This window comes from Solenopsis invicta, chromosome 4, assembly GCF_016802725.1.
Source record: "Solenopsis invicta isolate M01_SB chromosome 4, UNIL_Sinv_3.0, whole genome shotgun sequence".
NCBI classification, from domain to species: domain Eukaryota; kingdom Metazoa; phylum Arthropoda; class Insecta; order Hymenoptera; family Formicidae; genus Solenopsis; species Solenopsis invicta.
This window is the reverse complement of record NC_052667.1, coordinates 23,036,877-23,060,963: the sequence shown is the minus strand read 5'-3', so window position 1 is coordinate 23,060,963 and position 24,087 is coordinate 23,036,877. Positions and strand designations below refer to the sequence as shown.

The 24,087-nt window shown below is 37.6% G+C and overlaps 1 long non-coding RNA gene across 1 annotated transcript in view; it reads right to left on the bottom strand.

Annotated features, from left to right (window-relative positions):
- The window catches only part of LOC113004111, a 147,078-nt gene that overhangs the window by 1,106 nt on the left and 121,885 nt on the right, over positions 1 to 24,087 (bottom strand). The gene's annotated exons all lie outside the window — the stretch shown is intronic.

Here is a 24,087-nt window from a genome sequence, read left to right as displayed (position 1 = left end):
ACGTTCTGCGAGACAGACACTGGGATCGATACAACTACCTGGCGAGGTAGACAGGGATGCAATAAATATATGGACTCGTACTCGTGGGAACAAAGTTGGAAACGAAGACAATTGCGCAATAAATTATTCATGCGCCTATTGTCATGAGAGCCAATCCTGCGTTGACGTTTCACTAATGTATGGTCCATCGCGATTAACGCGCATTCAACGACATTCAAAATCGTGTACGATTCCGGTGGCCGTTTTGGAAGTACAAGCTTTTGCAGAGCGCGACGATCTGCATAAATTATGCAACCATTAACTTCGTACGTGGCCGCTCGTTCAGCCTCGTTTCGTCGTACCGAAAATTCGAGGACCGGCGCAAACTTTAATGTTATTCATTTATACACTTGCGATCGTTATCTGCATTTCACGCTTCAAATTTCATTACTCTGCTTTTACGGATATTGCATTCAGAAGAACTACGAGTTCTGACGGACGTGAGAAGCAAGCCACGAAGCCCAAAAAATTGATATTCTATATAAGTGCATCAAACAATGCGATAAATCAAACTTCTCCAGCTCGAATTACGCTCGAAACATTAAAAAAAATAAAAAAAAAAAAACGTGTGTTAAAACTTTTTAAAGGAATGATATATTTGTTTGGACGTTCGATATACATGGTGAAATAGTATCGACGGCATTTAGTAGAGAGGCCCTATAAATAACTCGCAATGCCAAGCCATAATTTTCCAGCGTGAGGCGAACCATGGCCGTTAATATCGACCGATAAAGCTCCCAATATGTATGCAATCAAGAGGAAGTCGATCGTTTCCAAACTATCGAAGAAGAATGTGACGGGGTGTGACAAGAAAATTGCTTTTAAACCACAGTCGCATCCGCAGCTACCTGTTGGAACTCACCGCACTTTTCTCGCCCTTGTCCCTCTGCTACTTCGCTCATTTCTTACGGGATGTACTTGGACAAGATCGATTCCATATACCTCATGAACGGACTCCTTCCGATTGTCTACGTTCTCTCATTGAGCTCTCATAACTCTTTCCGTTAAAGCGGGATTTGTTACTCCACTTTAAAACAAAAAATTCAATTTAAAGAGAAAAAACAGAATATCAAAAGCCGAGAAATTTAAAATAATGAAACTGTATGCTCCAAACGTACGACAGTGGATCTAAAAAAAAAATATCGACTTGTTGTAAAGAACATATTTTTCTTACTAGAATAAACCAAAGGATTTAATTAACTTTTTAACGATGTGTCTAAAGTATTTAATAATTAATTTAATTTTCTAAATAATTTTGGAGCTTTGTTAATTTTTTATCGTTTTATTGATAAGCTAATTCATAAATAATATGATATAAAATAGTAATTGCGCAATGGTAATATCGCAGGTATGTTAAATGACAGATCTGTATGTTAGAACTCGCATAAAAGATTCTTAGCTTAATATTCATCGATTACCACGAATACATTTCTCCTCGAATGCAGAACTGGGACAATGATTGGTGATTTATCGAACTTTGGAACTAATAATTTTTCAGAACTTACACGCGACAAGGTATACATTATTTAAACGAGAAAGAGAGAAAACGTGTTCCTCCTTCTTTCACATCCGACTATAAAAAATTATCAAGAATTCGCAAAAAAGTCATTTTTCTATTAATATTTAAAGATGTATCGGACATACAGTTCCTGTTGCAAATGGAAATAAAATTTGGAAATGTGTTTCAATATTCAAATAAACATTTCAAATAAACTACGTACATATGAAAGTTGTATGAATAAGATTATATTTTTATAGTTTATTTACTCTGTTTGTTATTAAAAGTTAAATTATATTTTATAACATTTATAAAAACCTAAATTTTTTTGTGTAAGTACTTTAAATATTCAGGATGATTTATAGTATATAAAGTTTTATTGTAATTGTTTGGTTATTTCGTAATAAACAAATAAATTTTGTTTACGTTCTACAAAACTGATCTCTGCATCGCAATAAAATTTTACAAAAATCTTAAATATTTAAAGTGTTTAAATAAAAAAATTTCAATGTTTTCATTATTTCTCATTTCATATATTATTATTTCATTATTAATTATATTTTCATAAGAACACATGTCTTTTTCTTATTAAAATAATTTTTATCCAAATAGAAAATTGCCATCAAATTTTTTCTACTACTTTCAAATGCGATATAAAACAAATCCGTAATTCTCTCATAATTTTCTTAATGTTTTAAAAAATATCCTGTACATCCTTAATTATGTAACTCATAGTTCTGCGTAATGCAACTCTGTAATACGAGAAGCATTAGGAGGGGCATGAATTTCTTGGCTACAGTGAATTCACATAGAGATGCAGTGGTTTACGATCGACGAAGCATTGCGGTCTCATTTGCTTCTAATGTGGCAAGATATATCAGAGAAATGAAGCGCTTGCGGATCGTAATCTGGCCGAGCTAATCACTGAATTGAAACGCGCATCCGTCCTCATGTCGATACGCTATGAAGCGACCTGCTCTTTATGATCTTCTCTCCTGCATCATTACGCATGCCTTCTGCAATGTCTTTCGTTTCTAGCTATATTTCACATTCTACTTAATTTCCACTCACAGATAGAACAATACAAATTTTTCATCGGCGTAGCTCTGGTCTTGATGTTACATCAGTCAAAGTGGCAGGGCAAAAAGAAATAAAGAGAAAAAGAGAAACGGAGACAGAAGGGGAGGATGGACTGAAGAACGGCGAGACGTCGCGAATTCAATGAGACGGCACGCCCTCCCCTTGATCCTGCTCGAAAAGCCGTCGGGTTCGGCGCGGTTAAGAGCGTCGTACTTTCCAATAAGCACTCCGACACTCTCTTTCTATTTTTCAAGAGTTCTCCGGAAGCTGGATATTACGATCTCCGTGCGATCGCGTTAAGAGCTCCGACTTCTGTTCGCGTCGGCGCCTTGAAAAATCGACATTGCCGAACCCAGCGTGAGCTCCGTTGTCGTTATTGATACATCCGACGTACGTAATACAATCGTGTATACGTCGAGAGAGAAAGAGGAAAGTGTCTTCGTCTTTACGAACGGCCCGACGAGCAATACACGACGACGAACGATTCGGAGAAAGAATTTCGCGAACAACGAACCGTACTTGTACAAATCTCCGACTATAAGTTCGAACCTGACGATCAGTATTATTATTCTTCGAGAGTCATTTCCATTTCACGACGAGCCCGACGGTTCTTCTTTTCTTCCAACTATCAGAATTGTAAGAACAATAAATTGAAGGAACGAGTCATTTTATTACTCATTTTCTTAAACAGAGTTGCGAAACGATCACGGAACAGTCGATTTCACTCGAATCGATGGAAAAATAAAGAATGAAAATGAAAGCGCCCCACCGCAGTGAAATTCTGAAAAATGCCCGAAGATTCGGAAGATGGATAGGATATGATGGAGAAAATTTAAGAGATAATTACGACTCGACAGAGAACCGAGTCTCGCCGAGATAAAATACTGAGGGGAAAAAAAATCCGCATGCCGAGATTGAAACACCTTTCAATTTATACGGATCAATTCCACATTTATTTCTTTTTTTTTCTCTTTTCTTTCAAATGCAAGGAGCTTCTTCACAATTAATGTGACTGTTCTGAAAAGTTCCAAAATTAATTGTTGTTTTTTTCGAGTCGTATATCATCTGAGGGGATTACGTGTACTTCGCATAAACTTCGCGTCACAAATCCGACATGGCACGCTACGCTAAGCAACAGAAACAAACGCCGTCGTATAAAGCGAGTACAAAAGGCATGAATAAATCACCGGGGCGGGGTTGGAAGTTTGCGGGTCGAAAGGAAACTTTTCATAGGGCGGGTCGTCGATTCTAACGTGGAGGTAACTCACCGGGACAAATTCAAGGTACGCCGCACTGGCACAACACAATTTTTACACAAACACGACCGTAATTTCTATCCAACCCCGCGCGCGCGCGCGCGCGCTTGTTCGTTCCGGTAAATATATAGCGGTATTCGTGGAGCTGACTTCGTTCGTGAGTTCCTTCCGATTCCAGTTGCGCCGAAGGTAATTGGAAAACGTTTCATCACACGAGGAGCCGGCAGCCCCGTACGAAAATCGTGGGAACCGGAACCCATCGAACCGCTGAACCCCCGTAAGATCGCTTAATACGTATATATACCTAGAGACGAGGTATATCGGCGGCGTATCCGGTTGACTTATTAATGGTTTTCTGTAAAACTGCAATTGCTAATGATCCTTCACTCTGAGTTAAATAAATACCAAATTAGAAATGAGACACTGCAATAATTTTGACATTGCAAGAAAAAAAACCACTGATGCACACACACACTATGAAACAAATTATATGTTTAGCAGTTAATTGAATTAATTAAATTAGGGGAACATTGACAATAAGAAAAAAATCAAAATATTACCAAGCAAATATAGCAACAAAAATGAAATATTTTTCACAGAAATGTACATTTTGTCATTGCGATCAAATTTTTATATAATAAACATCAAAAAAATAAGTATCCAGTAATGTATAAAAAAATTTATGATGACACATGATAAAATATACATTTTTGTAAAATATATTTAATTATTCTAAACTGAGAATAAAATTATTAAAAATTTCAATAAATATTAGAATATTTGCAATAAAATATTTACTTACGATACATAAATACTTACTGAATAAAAATATAATTAAATTAGTGATTCTTGTATTAAAACTAAATAAATATTTATTTGCATTTAATAAATATTTCCTTGCAAATATTTATTAAAATTTAATATTTTTTTTCTCTTAGTGCAATTAATTTATTTGCTAGAATTTATATCCCACAAATAAAAAAAATGTTTAAGCATTATTTTTCTTTCTCCTAGTGCACATAAATATGTCTCTTAGTTTACCTCTATTTTACATAGTAATAGTACTATATGTATCAAAAACAGAAAAGCAAATTTTAAGTTCTAAGAACAATTATACTTGGACGAAGAGCTTGATTTACGTTTCGATGTAACCGAGGCAAGAAAACCCCACCACAAACGTTCTAACATAATGCACATAACCCAATTTCACGAACAAATTGACTAAATCAAATCTTGACCTAACCGCATCCAACGTTATTTTGCAAACAAGACAACAAGCGGAGAGGAGAAAAGTTTTGAATACGAGGCAGTTCTGCGTAACAGTTTTGCACGGGTCGGGCTTCGAGCGAGAACTACCATTTTTCATGCGTAAACTGTAGGTACTGTGAGTGAGAGAAATGTAGATACTCTGTAGATAGTACAGCTTTTGTCCGAAAAAAATGGTGTTTCTTCGCGGGAGACTGACCCAAAAAAAAGAATAAAAAAAATTTGTATTTTAAAACTACCGCTGAAAAAAAATGGTGTTTCGAAACTGCACCCTCCTCGCTTCCTACCCTCTCTATATTTCGCTGTGTCGGGGACAGACAGGACGTTCCCCTTTTCACTATGCTCCCAGGATCCTTATTCGATTTTCACGGGAACGCGGCTAACTCTTTTCCCGGCTAAAGTTTACGCGGCGAATTAAGCAAATGGACGGTCGCAATCGGGCACACGAGTCGTGCGAGGATATCCAATCGCGTCGTAGGCGGATTGCGGAGGGCTTAGATACCGTTCCCGGAAATGAATGCGGGCTCTTCAGTTCGCTATAAATCATACGCTCGGTTACCGTATTACGACGGTATATAGATCCACTTTGATAAGGATTTCTCTACGATGCGCGCCGTCGGAGAAGCCTTTCGAGTTTGCGCTCGTCAGGAATCTGGGCCTCTGGCTCTGCATTTTCCGCTGTAGAACCATCATCGTCGTCGTCGTCGTCGTCGTCGTCGTCGCCGGTCGAGCGCTTGCTATTCCGACCGCGGGCTGGAAAGGACACTCGAAGCCCGGTGCTTCCACTAAACGAATCTTTAGGCATAATTACCGCTAGACGAAAAATTCTAGAGAAATGCCGGGCACGTTGTCCGGCCGCCCGACTGACGGACGGCAAACGTGATTTTCATTCCGGAGCACGACAACGCTTGACGAAACGCGTCTTTTTTCGCGCCGTTGAGAAACTTTTCATGCATGAGGCGTGCCGAGTCATTAATTTGTCATACGCAATCACGACCGACGTCTGTAAAAAAGTAAACTATCCAGCTGTATCCGCGTAAGCTTATGCGAGGACAGGGAGACGAAAAATGTAAACTGGGGGAATTATGTCCAAAAATAATCTCTTAACACGGGGTTCCCATACTTATGCGGATCGCAACCTACTTTTTTTTTTTAGATTGCAAACATCAACGAGCCATCTAGCTTTAGAAATTATGAAAAAGTAGGAGAAGGAAGTAAACTAATTATTTATTTATTCCACTTCACTTCCACTTTTTAATTTCGTATTGAATAAAATTTCATAAATCCTATTTCTTAAAATGTGAGAAATGAATAAAGTCTGAAGAATGCGCTTATTTCTACACGAAAAGAACAATTTCCTTGTAGTATCTGAAAATTTAGCTAGATACACATCAGAAAATAATTTTATATCGGACTATCAAAACTATTGTGTAAGATATTCAAGCATGATGATACTGCTGCAAAAAGTTTTGACTAGCAACCAGCTTAAACGTCCAACATAAATTTTTTTACCGGTTCAACATAATTAATTTTCAGATCTGTATTTCAGCAAAATTATTCTTTCCGTATATTAATAATATTTTTGACATCATATCAAAGTGAATCATTTTCATGCGTGTGAGGGGTAGTTTATTTCAATTTCTTGATTCCTACTATAGCTGAAAAATTTTTCGCGATCCGTACTTTGAAAATCCCTGTCTTAACGTATGGAATATTTTCCATCATCCTAAAAAGATATTTCAAGAGATTTTTGAGACTCATGATATTCAATTTCTTTACGAATCACTCAATTGTATGAGACATTATCTTTAGCACTCAAATTCTCTATCCTAATAATATCTGTTTCCGGCAAACGCGCGTGTTCTGTCCATAGAACTTATAGTATACTATAAGTTCTATAGTTCTGCCGTAATGAAATTGTGAAGCTGTCAATGGCAAATAGTTGTTATGAACGATATGTGCTGTGCGCGCGTAACATGCGAGCGAAAGCACGGTGGAAGCTCATCCTTTTTCAGAAAGAAAGAGAATGGATCAATTCTACTCTGTTTGTTTTTGAGCATGATGGGAATTTATGGCGGAGAGTACGCTCGACGCCAGCCCTCTCGCGCAGCAGATGGTTACAGCACGACGCCGAGATAAGACCAAGACAAATTCCCCGCGGTAGCGGCAAGAAGAGAGAAAAAAAAGGAAAGGATGGAGAGACGAGGTGAGACGACACGAAAATTCGTCACGGGAAAGATCGATGTGGCGTAAACGCCACCGCGCGACGACGCTCTCATTAGGAATCCACTTTCTTCATCCTCAACGAAGAACCTCGATTTTATCCGGTTGAGAAAATGTACTTCGTAATAACGGTCTGATGACGGCATTTAATAACGTCAAACGAGCACGACGGTCTCAATCCTTCGACAAAGACATGTTTCTACGCTGAAACAAGATCGTTAGGGGAATTGAACGCGTTCGATCCCGTTTATTCTACATTTTTATCATTTCAGTGCGTCTATTTGTTATTAAATAATCGTGATTTTTAATTTTTAATAATAGGTAGCATTATATTGATGATTCTTCAACAGTTTTTTTACGTACAATATTTTTAATAATTTTATGCATTTATTTTCAAGGTGTGTTTACTCAAATTTTGTAAAAGAATTTTCTGAAAATTGCCGAATTTTCCAGGAATTTTATTCAAAATTCCAAGTAAGATTAAAAAATTTTTTAATAGAGCTTCGAAATACATTCATTTTATTATACGCGTCTTTTAATGTTTCTTAAACAACTGTAAAAGAACCGTGAGTTTTGAATATTAAATAAGACACAGTATTAAAAACGAAATGATATAAAATGAATATGACATATAACAGTCACAATAAAATGAATCTACCTTTAAACGAAAATACAGAATTGGAAAGATGATTTAACATAACAACGCCAATTTAGAACAATAAGGAATGTTTGTTAGTACTATAAATTATATGTGTGTACACATATACAGTTTAAATAAAATTCATTCGTAAATTGAATGATGTACATATCAAAACATCGTCGACATTTCACATTATCAAAAAACATTAATCAAAAAACAGTTTTGTCAGAAAAAAAATAGAATTTTAATTTAAAGTTAAAATACTAAAAATTTTCTGAGTACCAGTAAAATTCATAATTTTTAAAGACAAACAAAAAAATTCCCTTAAAAATGCCAATTTCTGTAGAGAGGTAGTAAACATCTTGATTTTGTTCTTATAACTGCTGCATGTTTTACTAAATAAAAGAAAATTTTAATTAACGTATCTGCACATCGATTGCAATCCCTTTCGAAATATAATTTTGCTGTCCGGAATATTCTTACCAGCAGCGTTTTCCAAAAATCACACAATATCTTTAAAAAACGCGCTGTTTTTCAAAATCTTCCGCACAGCTTCTACTATCATTTTCTCTTTTGTTCGTAACAAGATGTTGGCATTACGTGTAGTGCTTTCTTTTACGCAACTGCGCTTGAATAAATAAACGAACTTTCCGGCAATCTTCTCAATAAATAAAAAAAGCATATAAATATATTTATGTTTATAGAATTCACATAAATTTTTCTACGCACGTCTTACTTTTCAAATATGCACGTGTGCCTCATCGTCCATGCGTACCACGAGGTAAAGATTTTCCGAATTCGTGAGATTCCGCGCGCATCTGCAAAACCCGCCTGTGCTTGAAGTACTTCAAGAGCAACATTCTCGCGCCCCTATCGTTGCCCTGACTGATTATTTCGACCCTCAAGCGTGTGTCAACCTCAGCTATGCAGTGTCAGTTTTAAATCCGACGATCGAAAGTCGTGGCTGACGGAGGCTCGCGCGCCTGGAGGGAGGAATGATAATTTTTCGGGGTGATTTCTCCCCGCGTCGCGCGCGGCATCGACGAGATAACTCGGTGGCGCGCGTTTCCATTAGCATCGGTTAAAAGTGCTTTCCATTAGCAGCGCCGTCGAGCCACGCCGAACAAAAGGGTTTGGGTACGAAAGGCGGGCGGGCGGGCGGGCGTGCGCGATGGCGGACCGCTGAAACGAGGACGATGACGAGAGAGAGAGAGAGAGAGAGAGAGAGAGAGAAAGAGAGAGGTTGGTGGCGACCGTCGAGGTCGGAGGGCGAAAGGACCGACAGATAATGGGTCTTGCTGCGGCCTAGGCCTGGCGCACACACCTACTCAAAATAATATCGCGGGACGATGGGCTGTCATCAATCACGCTGCGTAATGAAAAGCCCAGTCGGCATTAAGGGTGTGTACACGCGCTCGGGCGCACGAGCGATTCCGGGTTGTGAATGGCGCGAGGGTTGTTAAAGCGTGACCATGGCGTACAAGCGTCGCGACGGCGGCGACGCCGAAGAGCGGGCGTAATTGTTGGTCCGTATCGAATTACTCTTCTATTCCGTAGCGATCTTCCGTTTCTTTCATGTTTTCTTCGCCATCGCGCCCTTCCCTTCCTCTACGCGGAAACCTTTCTCCTAATATGGAGAAGTGTTCCAACTACTTGTTCGTTAACGCGCAATCTCGTGAATTATTATTGTGCCCACTGCGAATTCAATGCTAATCCAAGATACCTGCTGTAGCTCAGCCACGATTCACTCAGAGTCCTGATCACTTTGCGCGGTAATATGTGGTCTGTTCGTAGTTAATTCTCATGATTACGCAATAATTCATGATCCATATATTCCACAATTGCTCTTACGTTACTGTACACAGTGCAGCTTACTCTCTTAAAGAAGGAGACATTGGAATTAATCCTTTGTCCTTCCTAGATGAAACAGTTTAATTAGAACAGTGAACTATATTCCCTTGTTGAGATAGATAGGCAGATAGATATATGGATAGATGGATGGATAGATAAACAGAGAGAGAGAGAGAGAGAGAGAGAGAGAGAGAGGGAGAGGGAGAGGTCGATGAAACAGGAGTTGAATGAACGTTTCCGGCTCTCCACTTCCTAGACAGGTTGCGCGCTACATGTGACCTACCCTGCATAGTGAACAGCTTAGCCCGCAGTGACCCGTAAAGTGATCCACCAGAATCTTAGCTGCGCTACAGGAGAGAGAGAGAGTTCTCGCCGACGGTGCAGATCTCTCCGCAATACAACTTGTGATTAGCTGGTTGTACGGAGAAGCTTGTCTGATAGGCATTTTACTGCGATGTGCGGGCCCTGCTTACCAAGAATGCATCTGTGATCTGTCGATCAATCGTTTCCGACGCTTCCTTGTGAGGCTGACAGAACGAACAGCTCAAGGGTTCGCGCGCGTCTTACCAAACTTGCACTATTCCGATATCGATTCACGTCTTTGAGATGAATCCCAAGGCGTCAATTCTCGTTGATGTAATATTATTATAAACAAATGCATGCTACGTGTTGCAATACTTTTGCTCGTTTCATATAATTTTTATTATTATTATTTTACATATCGCTTAATTTTCCCTCAAAGTCAATTTTGCCAATTTGGAAAAGTTATAGTTATTGTTAGTAAATACGTTGTTATTTCACTCACTGTTGACGTATAATTCATATTAAACATTTCAAACGGTATCAAATGTTTCAATATTAGATTGCAACAACACATTAATTTGGGATCAAATGGACTGGCTCTGCGATTAGTAAATTCGTTACCCGTAATGAGACTAAACAGTAACGTTTAAGCTATTTGCGTTGAATTCTAGTAAAGGCCTTTAAACCCCCTATGCGTTTCTAATTTGTGAACTATATTTGCCATGGATAATGACACACAGCATACAGCATCGAAACAAATGAAAACGTCCAATTCAGTGTCCAATTTATACGTTTAATTAAGTCCATTGCAACATTAATGAGTAAGTTCGTATAATTGAAAGTGAAGTGGATCCCATTTGTCGTATTTAGCATTTTCGTTTTGTTTACTATAATTTCTCTTTTATCCTTGCTATGATAGGTCTTCTAATGTATTGGGAGAACATATGTACATATATTTCTTATAATCGCTTCTGTTATATCGCATAAATGGAATATAGGTTATAATACGATAGAAGTACAGAGATATGAAGAGGGCCGAAGAGGAGCAAATGCAATAATTAAAAGCATTTTATAACAGCTTATTGTATTTTTAAGAAATCACTCTTATATATGAGAGTAGAAAATATATTTATACAATTTTGTTTTGCTATTTCTTTAATAATACGTTCTCTCTCTCTTTTTATATATAATACTATCGCGATTTAAGTTTTAAACAGAAAGGATAAAGGTATATACGATAAAAACAATATTTGAAAAAAAAGTAACATTTTATCTAACAATATCTCTCGAGAATTTTTTCGCTGCTGCATTTACCTTCTGTATGGTTGACTCGATATCGTCATATATCGCCGCTTGTCGAGCGAAAATGAAATTGAAGGAAATGGACGAGAATAAGATCGTTTTGGTTGGGCGAATTACTTAAGAGTGAAATGGCACGGACGTCGGGGCCGAGGGAGATGCATCGAAGTCGCACGAAAGGCAGTTGCGAAACAGTAAGGTGGAAGGAAAAACCTGAGCAATCGGGTCAACGGAGAGAGGTGTCCTCGAAAGAAGAACGCCAAAAGGAAGGAAACTTACGGCGAGAAAGAAAGAGAGGAAGGGCGAGAGAACGATTGAGTTCAAATCGATCGGAAAGATTAGAGATGACAAGACACGGTAGAAAGGACGACTCGGGCCGAAGGGCGGGTCGTACTGGAAAGATGGGCGGAGGGGGAGGGGGGAGGAAGAGGGACATGGCAGGAGAAATCAATTTCGAATTAAAGTACCCACGATGGATTTGCCTCTTTGCCTCCGCGTTCGCCGTGTTCCTCATTTTACGTCAGTTATACAGAGTGACGTCGCGGGCATTGAACGTATAGTGTGATCGATGCTAAAGGCCAAACGTGGAAGAATGCTGTCAGTTTTAATGGCGGAGGCATTGATGGCTTTCAAATAATAAGCTATTGAAGATTAAGCGCGCTCCTCTCGCGATACAAGCTTCAGCGATGAATGTATCAAATTGAGAGCGGCATTCTTATTCCTCCGATTCCAAGAGAATTTTCATCGCAGGAAGTTTTAGTTTTATACGCCGCACACACACACGGGTATATTCAAAATAGAAGAGAGTTATGGAAAAGGGAAATGATTAAGCTGTTACGCGAAGAATGGTTAAAAATTGATAAAAATATTTTTTTATGCAATATTCTCCTCGATGCTTTTCAGCCCCGCGGATTTTCCAATATTATTCTCGCAGGCAGTTTGCAAATCTGCCCGTGTTTTCGCTTTTGTAAATGAAATGGTTATTTAGACAAATACTCCGATTGAAAAATAAGCATTTTATCGACATTTTTGATTGAGCTCTTAGTTCTGGCTTAGAGAAACATGAAGCGATATTGACTCTCAATTTGCATCGTCAGAAACTGCCAGCGTTCCAGCAGTATCCGAGTATCGCATGTAAGGCAAAGTAGATACGTGGCACGTTCAACCGTACGTGAACGCTAGAGATTTTAGTGCCAGAAGTGCATACGTTGCGTGCATAACGCAAACAAAATGGTGGGAAAAAAAAATCTTTTTATAGGACGCACACGTGACCGGAGTGCCTGGAGTATATTTGAAAAGAGTCCAAACTCTGCCAAACGCGATAACGCGCGCGAGGCGGAAAGAGGAAAACTCAGTTTATTTTAGTGTTTATTTCAGCGCCGCGTTATTTTTCGCGAATAAATCGCCAATGATAACCTATCGCGAGTTTCGAACGCTGTATGTATGCAAAAAGTGACGCACGTTGCAGGAGTTTCACAGGTATACATCCTAGTTCATGTTATAAAGATAGCATGTTATAAAAAAAACTGTTTACCTCAGCGATTAATTTAGTTCATTAGGAACTCTTTATAATCGTAACGGAAACCATTTGCAAAATGTGTAGATTTTTTTTTTTTTTTTTTTTAATGTAAAGACTCGACAGCGCGAGAAAAATGAATAGAAATGATAGGAGGAATAAACAATTTTAATTTAATCGATGTACAATGGTGAAATTCATGAAACGAGTGAAAAATGAAATAAAATTTTGGAAAATAATATTCTTTACGTTTTATATGTCCATGGAAAATTAAGTTCCACCTCATATCACAGGAAGTTATTAACACATGAAGAAGTCTTAACGATTTTTGTAACAGCAATTTATATAGGAAATGAATTTAAAGACTCGTGAAGCGTAATGCTCAGCAGAAAGAAAATTAATGCATTGAAACTTTACTCGATCAACACGCGTTTTACGTTCTGCAGCAAATATCGTTTGATGTTCGTTTAAAAACCACACACAACGACGCGCTTGAGGGCGCATTCGATATGCAGTTCACGTTGAAACATCTCGAATTAAATGGCTCTTTAAGTCCTCTCCGCTTCACCGTCTTTTTTTGCGTCGGTAAAGTGCTCTTGTCGCAAACGGTATATATCTGATGTTCAGGTATTCCATTATAATAATACGCTTCGTCGCCTTTCAATTCATGTACCTCTTTTAAAAGGGTTCCGCGACCAGGGTTGTAGCGCCGGCAGTCGCGAAAACACGGTTTATCACGAAGTAGATTAATGTTTTCGTCTCTCATTTAGGTCAGAGCGCTGTTAGCTTATTCTGATGTAATGCCACGATGTACAATCCGCCCTCCTGTGTACTCCCGGATAACGTCCATGAAAAAGATTACACACGGCTCTAATGTTATATTATGTTGATTCTAACGCAGTAAACGGTAATGGAATGTCGGGAATAATGCTGCACTCACTGAAATATTTTAGATTACACGTTGATATTCGTCCCATTTGCAGTCCGAGATCATTTTAACATAATAAAAAGTCATGCAGTAAAAGCAAATTGCTATATTATATTTATGTAAATTAAAAAAAAAACGACTTTCTCCACAGTAGTCGTATGTGAAAAATGTGTTGTACGTAATGTAGAATGATACATGAAATTATTTTGCATTTTTGCAATGCAAATGACGGGAGATAGAAAGATATTTTGATATAAGCATCATCATTTTAAAATATTTAATCTTTCTCGAAAAGACGAATACTAACAAATTAGCTCTAATTACGCTTCAAAAATGCATGTTAAAATAAACATACAAATATCTAGATTATTATGTTTACCGACTTAATAAAAATAAAATTACTTTTATTTATCATGTATAAAGATCTAAAGAAGTTTTGAGATTTCCAAGCATTTTCCTCTATCTCTTGACACTACTTTAAAATTATATTCTGCAAACGCGGTAGTTCCATGATTAATATTTGTTTCTTCTTTTTACAAAAATCAATATTATAAAAAATATGTTCTATTGGTAGGACAGAATATTTAGGAAAACCTTAAAAAATATCTCTTGTTCTGACAAACATTTCAACGACAAGTAATAAAGATAATTTCACAATACGTTTCCCTAATTCACAAAATAAGGAATCTACAAGATACCTTTATTATATCTTATCATTTTTTTTTGAAAGCCGCGTCATTGCGTCGAGTTCACTTGATACTTTGACGAATTTCATTACGAATTTGTTCACGTCATTGACTTTCCTTTGTAGGCGTACTGAGCTGTACGAACCAGGCGATTACCATCTCGAACTCTCAGAGCGGGACCCAAAATCCGGGAAACAAGAGTGGTCACCGGATTCCACATCGTACCGACAGTTTCTACACAGAGGCCGTCGTACAACGCCCGCGGTCCATTCGTCTCTACCAGCATTGTTTTCCCGAACAATACGAACAATGCGAACAACTGCCTGAGGTTCGTACGACAAGCGTTCTCTCGCAGCGCAGCTCAAATTCTCCTTAATGTTAAGGCATAACACGCTGTTAATTACGCACTAGGTCAAAGGTTATTAACGACTGTACGACGAGAGAAGATTCGTCCTCGTTTCTGAGAAACAGTTCGTCGCGCTTTTATGTAACTCAGTTATATAAAACTCAGTTAACCTGAGTTATATAAAGGTGCGATAAACTGCTTCTCAAAATGAGGAAGAATACTTTTTTTATTAACTTATTAATTAACGGCATGTTATAAAAAATTGAGTTATATTGTGGGAAGTTACACTTTTACGCGTCCACAAAATTTTAACTCCTTTAGGACTCAATGATGCACGAGAAAAACGATTCTGTTGAAGTATCTACAAATTTAGTTAGATGCAAATTTGAAATAATTTTGCTGAACCATCAAAATAATTATGAGGGACACTGATGTCCGACGAGCAAGGCTGCAAGCAGTGTTGTTAGTTTAGCAATTGACTTGAGTGTCCTACATAATTATTCTGATGACCCAACAAAATTATTTTCAGATCTGTGTCTAACTAAATTTTCAGACATTTCAGCAAAAGCGTTCTTTCGACGAGCGTACGAGCATTCCGCATCCAATTTCTATCCATTAAAGTTTTTCGAAACATTAAAAGTAATTAAATTATGCATGTTATTTTTCTTCTCTGAAAAAGTACGGACATTTGTTTTATATTTGAAAGTATGTTCATAAAGTTCATTTTACGATTTTTTGAACTACTTTAAATAGATGTAAAAGTGAAAGTACCTATAAATGGGTTAATAAAATACTTTTTTCCATATTTTACCGTAAGAGTTATATTGTTAATAGCACTGGATATAATTATTCATATACTTGTATATGACGACCAAGAGGATTAATAAATTATTTTTAGTGAGATCAAACAATAGGAAGATAAATTTAGAAAATAAGTTATTACACTGTTTATATAAATAAAAATGTTAACTTTATATATTAATAAATAATACGTATTATTACGAGAACTGTATTACATAACAGTTTGTGATACCTGCTTACTGTATAATTGCATACAAATTTAATTTTATATTACAAAGCCGAGGACATTGAAAAACGCATTAAAAAATCTTATTGTATTTATTACCGTTTTGAGCTGCTCAAAATGGCCAGTGTTTAAATTTTTATGGCGTTATTCATATTTTAATATCATATACGACGTATGCACGTACATGTTAAAAAAAGATGTTTACATTATGCAGCGTAGCACGAGATGGTCATTAAAAAGTGGGGACATAAAATGGGACGTAGCGGAATACACGGAGAGAAGCCTCTTATCTCAATGTAATCGCTCTATCGTAATCAGCCCCGGCGTTTTCCATCTTCAATGACGACGAATCGCGATCCCAGCTTTGGCTTCTTTCACGGTAAACTGGGAAATGGTCCAATGAAAATATTTATGATTTTCCGGGAGAAGAACTCTGCATAGCTATTCCATCAGAAGTCTCGCAATATGGCACATAATTAAGTTACGTTGCCGGTGTGCTCCGACTGCGTAAAGAGCGGCATCTTGCCAGCTCGTTATGAAGTCATGATGTTTTCCTTCAAGAAAAAGATGAAACTCGCGGAAATGGCACGAGAGCACGCAAACTCGCAGGAAATGGAAAATGCACTGCTCCATGCACGTGTTGACAAGACAGGGGAGAGAAGATGATATTCTAAGATCTCATTTCGTTTTTAATATCCTATGAGCTTCTTACGTCGCGCTAAATATAACGTTAATTCTGCGTTATAAACTTAATAGCTTCACAACTCGGTGCAGTGAAAATATCTGCAGATAAAAAAGAGAAATTTTATTTCGAGAGAAATGCTTGAGCAATAATTTCGCCCGCGACTGAAAATTTTCTGATAATGCGGCGTATCGCACGAAACGATAGCAGATTAAAAAAAAATAACAATTAATATGTACAATGTACATATGTAGAAAATATTGGCGCGTACAGTGGTAATTAATAGAAAAAATGCAGACTATAATACACGCTAATCCTTCGTGATTAAACTAAAAGTCGAAATAATCCCAATGCATTTGATCGGTTGCCGTATTCACAATTTTCATTCTTTGAAATAAAAAAAGTTACTGAACGTACTTTAAATTGTAGAATTGTTGAATACAGAAATACAACAATTTTATAAAGATTTAAATTGCAACATATTAAAGAAAAAATCTAATAATGAAAATAATATCATACTAATGAAAAATCATACTAATGAAAATAAATATTTTTGAAAAATAAGATTCACTAAAAAAAATCAAAATATTTTTTATCTTTTTTAATTTAATAAAAAAATTAAACTTAGAGGTATAGAGCTTTAAACTTTTTTGGGGATCAATTTGAGCAGGAAGGATTAATCTAGCAAAACTAAGGAGAATATATTTTCGTAAATTATCGAAAAGATTTGTTTTATTTTCTGTTATATGTAAAATAATAAATTTCGTTTACTTTGACGTAAGGAGATAAATAAAAAGCAGGCTTATATGAAAAAACGTCCCTAATGTGGAACGTACGATAAATAAGAGTTTCATATTAAATGCATCGTCATGTTTAACTATGACAAGAGATTAATGCCGTTATACAGCACGTATAAGAAAAACTTTTGCGTCAATGGAATGTTTACAACCTGAGTTCTATACATTGTCAAAAAACATAATAAAATAATAAACACAACGTACAATGATGTTTTCTTTCATTAGCATTCATTTGTAGAAGTTTCAAAGTTGCTCGAGTAAATATAAAAAAAAGTACAGTTTATTATTTATATTTATTACAAAAAAAGTTCACAGAAAATTTCTTTGTTAGGTTTTCTCAGTGAATAATTTTTTGATAATTTTCTACTAATTGTGTTAAATTAAAAAAAAATTATATGAAAAAATTAGATTTCACGTTATAGGCAAAGTTTGATCTTCTCTCTGCTTAGTGAAGAAAGAAACGTATTGTTCTTTTCATTTATATTCTTTTGTTTGACGTACAAAGACAAACACAATCTACTATATCTTGATCAAAGAGGACTGATTAAATTTTACGTAATTAATGTTTGGATAATCAGGACCGGCGGCGCGATGAATTCATTCGAATCATTCGATTATTCCGACTGGAAGCAGTCAAATAGTACTGCATGTGGCAGAGATATCTTGCTGGATTTCCGCTTTTATTTCGTTAATAGAAATCATGGGTACACATTTCTCCGTAAAATCTCTTTCAATTTGTCCGCGCCGCGTGGAATTACACAGAATTATGGAACGTATATGCGTACATACCGGGCGCGTGTGTGAAAAGGGTGAAAAGGGGGATAATAATCTCACGCAACAGCGCTATGCAATATGGCATAACAATACACATCGGTGCATCGATATCAATATGTTTGATCGATAAGCTTATGCTATTAGAAGCAAAACGAGAAGACTATAATCCGTAAGTCGAACAACACGCGGCGCTGATAGAAATTGACGGCAGCGCGATTGGATATCTCCATCCCCCTCCCTATCAGTACCGCGCGCGCCATAAACGAACGTTCGATTAAACATTTTTAATTGCTTTCCTTCAATTAGCGGATTGTACGGGCGTCACGTGCAAGGCGCCCTGAAACTCGTTCAGACCGCTCGGTCCAAGGCTATCGCTCCATGTATTCCCTTTTTCCGTCATTTCTCTCCCGTTCTTCCTCTTCCTCTTTCTCTCTCTCTCGAGCGCACACGTTCGCACGTATACATGTGCACGACATGCACTCTCGCAGTTTTCCTCTCTTCTCGCCTATTCCACAGATTATTCGGGTTAATCCGCCATTTCCACCGACCAACTTCCTCCCTCCCTCTCATCCGGAGTTGGCCCTCAACACCCGATTTCTGATTGACTTTTCGCCCTCTCGCGCACGCTGACCGACTCGCTTGCCGGCCCCATTTTCAGCCTCGCCGCCAGTGAACGTTTCGACGTCGTAAAACGAGACGACTATTATCGATAATGAAATACTGGAACTGCTGTGGTACCACTCCGATGGTAATTATCATTAATTACGACGTTCGGCGACCTACGAGAAAATATCGCGATCGCCGAGTTTGCGCGCGGAACTTAAACTCATCAGCGGAGTCATATTAGTTTAATCAAATTTTGTGACTCGTGAGACCGTCTCTGCTGCGCCGCTTGCCCGTTTGACGACTTTTTCGAAAGCCATATAGCCGCTCGACGCCGATTTGTTTAGCAATCTGTGGCAACAGCACTCCGGTAATTGAGTTTCAAACGACATCATTGCCTGATTGCATAGACTGTGAATATTTGTTTGAAATTTGTTGAACTTTTCAGTTATCGTTTGGATAGATAGTCGCGGAATAAAGCGAGATTGCGCGAGCGAGAAAAACTTTGTGTCGCAGCAAAGAAGGCTTCCGAAACTATTCGGTATTATATAAAGTAACTTATATAACTTGCAAAAGTGTCTCAATTTCTACGGAATTCCTGCAATTAATCTTTTAAATACGACGCAATCTTCAAATATCATTTTACTCTGCTATAAAGATTAAAATCTTCATATTTTATTTACCATCCATATTTGATCAGGCAAAAAATTTTTCACCTTTCTTATACTGTAATACTTACAAAAACGCTGTTGTCTGTTTAGTTATTTTGTAAATAAATAAATAAATTTTGTGTATTTTGCATGTGGAGATTTGCGTATTCATTGTAGTAATTTTAATTTGTTTTGCTATGAGAGACTGGTAGGCCCCTTACGTTTCTTGTATGTATGCTCCAATCTAACCAGTTTTTATTATTCATAGCTCAAGTCCCATGGAAAGGGCTGCACCTCGCAAAAACCACAGACTACTTTTGTATGTCATCAGACCGTGTACACAATCGCAAGCTTATAATAAAATTATGTGCCTGTATATCAATCCAAATCTCTCTATTAATCCAACATTACAGAATTGATGTTTGCAGCGCAACGAAACTTTATATAAGTCATCTGTAATGTTTATTAAATACTTCAATAAAAAATTTTAATGTTTATTATTATTTTATTATTAATTATATTTTTATTAAAGCATACGTCTACTTCTTATTGAAATATTTTTTTTCCAAATAGAAAATTATTGCCTAATTTTTTCTACTACTTTCAAATATAAAACAATCTATATAAAACAATTTGAAATTTTCTCATAATTTTCTCAATGTTTTGAAAAATGTTTTAGACATCCTTAAATCATGATAAATCATGAAAGAAGAAATAAAAAATCCAAGTAGAAATAGGAAATTTTAATAAGTCGGTAAGTTGATTTTAAAATTGTGTGATTTTAAAAACGGATCTCTTAAATCGCATCACAAAAATTAGGGCATTTCGTCAAACTTTGTTTATCTAATGTACAAAAGCAAAACGATATTGATGCTATTAATCTGTATTATAATTTGCAGAATTGTATTAGTATTATGATTATTACAAATGATCAAATCTTACCTTTTCTGTATTTTAACTACAAAATGTGTCGAAAAATAATTACAATACCATGATTTTTTTCGATGAAAGTAAATAACAAAATTCCTATTATGTCTAACGTCTCCAGTACAATAAAACTTCATGGCAGTACTATAATGATCTCAAATAATTCCATAAAAATTATATACAGGAACAGTAGTGAATTTTAGGTGACATGATACAATTTAGAAGTAATTTAGACAACTTTTTCCTAATTATCAAACCAACCACTAAAAAATTGAAAACCCCAGCAAAATGAAATCACAAACCGAGATGCATTTTATTAACTCCCTCATATCAATATCGTTTCTTCGCTCGCACAAATATTTGCAATGAAAACGCGTTGTTTTTCTCGACCGTTTCCGCGCACCCACCCTTCAAGAAGCTTTTTGACCCGCTGAACAAACAGCGATGAAAATGAAGCTCCACTATCCCGGGGAGTTACCAGTAATTATCGGAGTAGGTAATCGGCGGTGGCTGGATTACCGTCGTTATTTTCCGCGCAATCGCGCCGTTTACGAACAATGCGAACTCGCGTAAACACCGCGTTTTCGGCGTGCTAACATCGAGGCGCCCGCCGTCGCCGTTCGCGCCGGCAAATCGACGCGCGCGCGTTTCGAGTGCTACTTGCTTCCAATTAGCCATTGTCTGCGGAGCACAGTCATCGAACGTAAGAGGCGTTCTCTCGTCGTCCTCGAACAAATCGACGCGTCAACGTTATAGCTGCTATTGCCACCTCCGGTGTTCTCTAATTCCGTAACGGCTCCGAGAGCGGTTCGTTCTTCGTCCTCGCGCGTTGGATGCACGAGCGCGACCGCTAATTAATACGCAAACGCGTCCTGTGTAGATCCGAATTCGCTATTACCTTGCGAGCTGTGAGATTGAAACAAAAGCACTCTAATCACGCGAACGCGCGGCGGCCGCTTTACGGCTCCGGCACGGCACTATATTTGCTAATGCTAAAGCGTGTGGATCTGCGCGCAGCAGCTCCCCATCCGATTTCGCGAGATCATTTCTATCTGACTATTGTGCGTGTACGTGCTTGTTCACGCAATAGCAAACGTATTGGCAAAACCGATTGTTTGCAGGTTCGAATTACAATTAAATTATTCGAGATTTCTCGAAACAGCGCCGTGAGATTCGTCCTAAATTAAACACACAAAGCTGTGACGAAAAACTAATTATTTTAATAAAATCTGATTTTACGTGAGCACACACCTCGAAATCTAAATTTTCAAGGATTTTCAATGTTTTAACGCAACTCTAGTCTGACTGTTGCTAAAAGCATTATCTCTCCTGCGCGGCCAACGTACTTTGGCATTTTTTATTCTCAGCATTTTAAATTATTCCGCGCGGCACTTAAAATCGCATAATTGGAAAAGCAACGGCGTAGATCTGTTATCGCGTTTGCCGCTTTCGGCGTGTTTTACAACGTCGCCATAATGAAGCAGCTGTCACGTAGTTGAACAAGTCGCCAGGTTAAACGCAACTTCGTGATTTCTTACTGCCCCGATTTTAATCCCCGTTAAATATTACACAGTCACGGTCGATCAAACTCGGGCGCAGTCGGAATACCAAAGTGAATAAAAATCCGACAAACAAAATTAATAAATTCCCCGATGAGTTTCGATCGGTTTCTTCTTCTACTCACGTAACCGCCCAAGTTACCACCACGTATTTTCTTTTTTTTTTTTTTAACATTATACAACATTAAGTGGACACATTTGGAGCTTGGGGATCTGCCGCGCGTTTACGAGCGAAAGGTAAGCTCTCTCGGTGACTTTAATAACTTCGTCCGCGTATTTTTACTGTGTTGTAAAAAACTGCAAAAGTTCCGTTTTACGAGGTGACGCTTAAAAAGCGCGTTACGCGAAACTCGTCCCCATCGGCCATTGCTCTGGCATAAATCGGCGATTACGTGCACGCACGGAAACGCGTTTACGACCGGGAAACAACGTATCTTTGCTGGCCGTTGAAACTTTGTCCCCGTCCGAATGCTCAAGATACGCGGCAATTTGGGAGTCTCACTCTCCAAAACTGAAACGCGGTAGCCGAGATCGCGTTGAATTTTCCCAAATAAGAGCGCCAAGAACGGAATTAAACATCGTGCGAGCAGAGACGCTTAAATATGAATAAATTTTTATTTATAAAAATGACGTTACTTCTCAGTCCCCTTAACATATGTAAATTAACTAAAAAAGCTGCCTTTTCAAAATATTTAATACTTTTAATTTTTAACGATTAATTGTTCGTACACCAGAGTCAATGTTACCCTCGACAAAATTATTGTAATAATCTATTACGCGCAAATACAAGCCGTCATTGTTATTCCCTATATTAATTACACCGAATACGCGATACAAATTGAAATTTTGCACACGTTCGAAAGTCCGCGGCAACATTGAATAATTTCGTTACGTATGTATTATCGTACATTGTGACAATCATAATTATAAGTTTAATAGGTGTGAAGCTTTAAACTCACGCGGGAAATGGTCATTTGATTAAACGTTTGTTGAAAGAGAAAACAGACTGAGAGTATAACAAATTGCGCATACAGATATCTGTATACCATATACATTTATACGCTAATGGAGAAAGTTAAATGTTTAAATTGCTAACCCTCTAAATTGTGTCGCGTATACACATTTTCAATATTGAAAGATCATTAATTAATATTCCGTCACCATTATCATTAAACGAATAAATAACATTAATAAGCTTATCATGTGTTTATGCATAAAAGTGTTTCCTGAAATTATCATCGCGCATGGACGTTTGGTAGCCAAACGAAATAGTTTGATTAATCTAAACTTAATCAGCGAATGCGTACCTATCGCGAAAGGATAGATACGCACGGCTTCTCCTCTGACGGAAGCCCCGGGATTCCCCGTCTGCTCTCATTAGAGAAATTTAACGCGGCGACACGTAAAAGTCATATAGGCAAATACCGTCCGATATGCTCTTTGAGATGCGCGCAGTGCCGCAGAGCCGGCGCAACGGGATCAAGAAGCCAATTTCCCAGCCCATCATCAGGACCTTCAGCGTGAGCGAATCCTCTGAGATAGCAGAGCGATGCAAACATAAAGAAGACCAATTTCCACGAGGACAACCGGGGCCTTTGGTGCGAGCCGAACGGTGTATAATTATCAATTAGTCGCGTGAGCGCCTATAAAGTGCCGCAAGCGCGCTCGCGGAATGTAAAATAATTGCTCGTAAACTCGCGACGCGATCAACGGCCGAATTTAACAGTGGAACCGAAAGGGTGTGAAAGAGAAATGGGGATTTCCAGAGAGAGAGAGAAAGGGAGGGAGAGAGAAAGAGAGAGAGAGAGAGAGAGAGAGAGAGAGAGAGATGCAATTTCCATTTGAGAGACAAAAAAAAGAGAGAAACCCTTTTTGAAAACCTTTTTTCTCTCGGGGACGAAAAGAAAATTCAGTGTTCGTAAATTCTATTGTCAAGGAGAACCTGAAATTCCTGATTCAATCATTACACAATTTTAAAATTAAAAATTTATGTGCGAAGTGATCAGTAACAAAAAGCAAATAAATAAAATATTTTTATAACATAATCAATATTACCAATTCTTTTTTCATAATAAATGCAGAGATTAGTACTAAAATTGATACAGGCGTATTAAATAACGTAGCTAACTGACTGTAT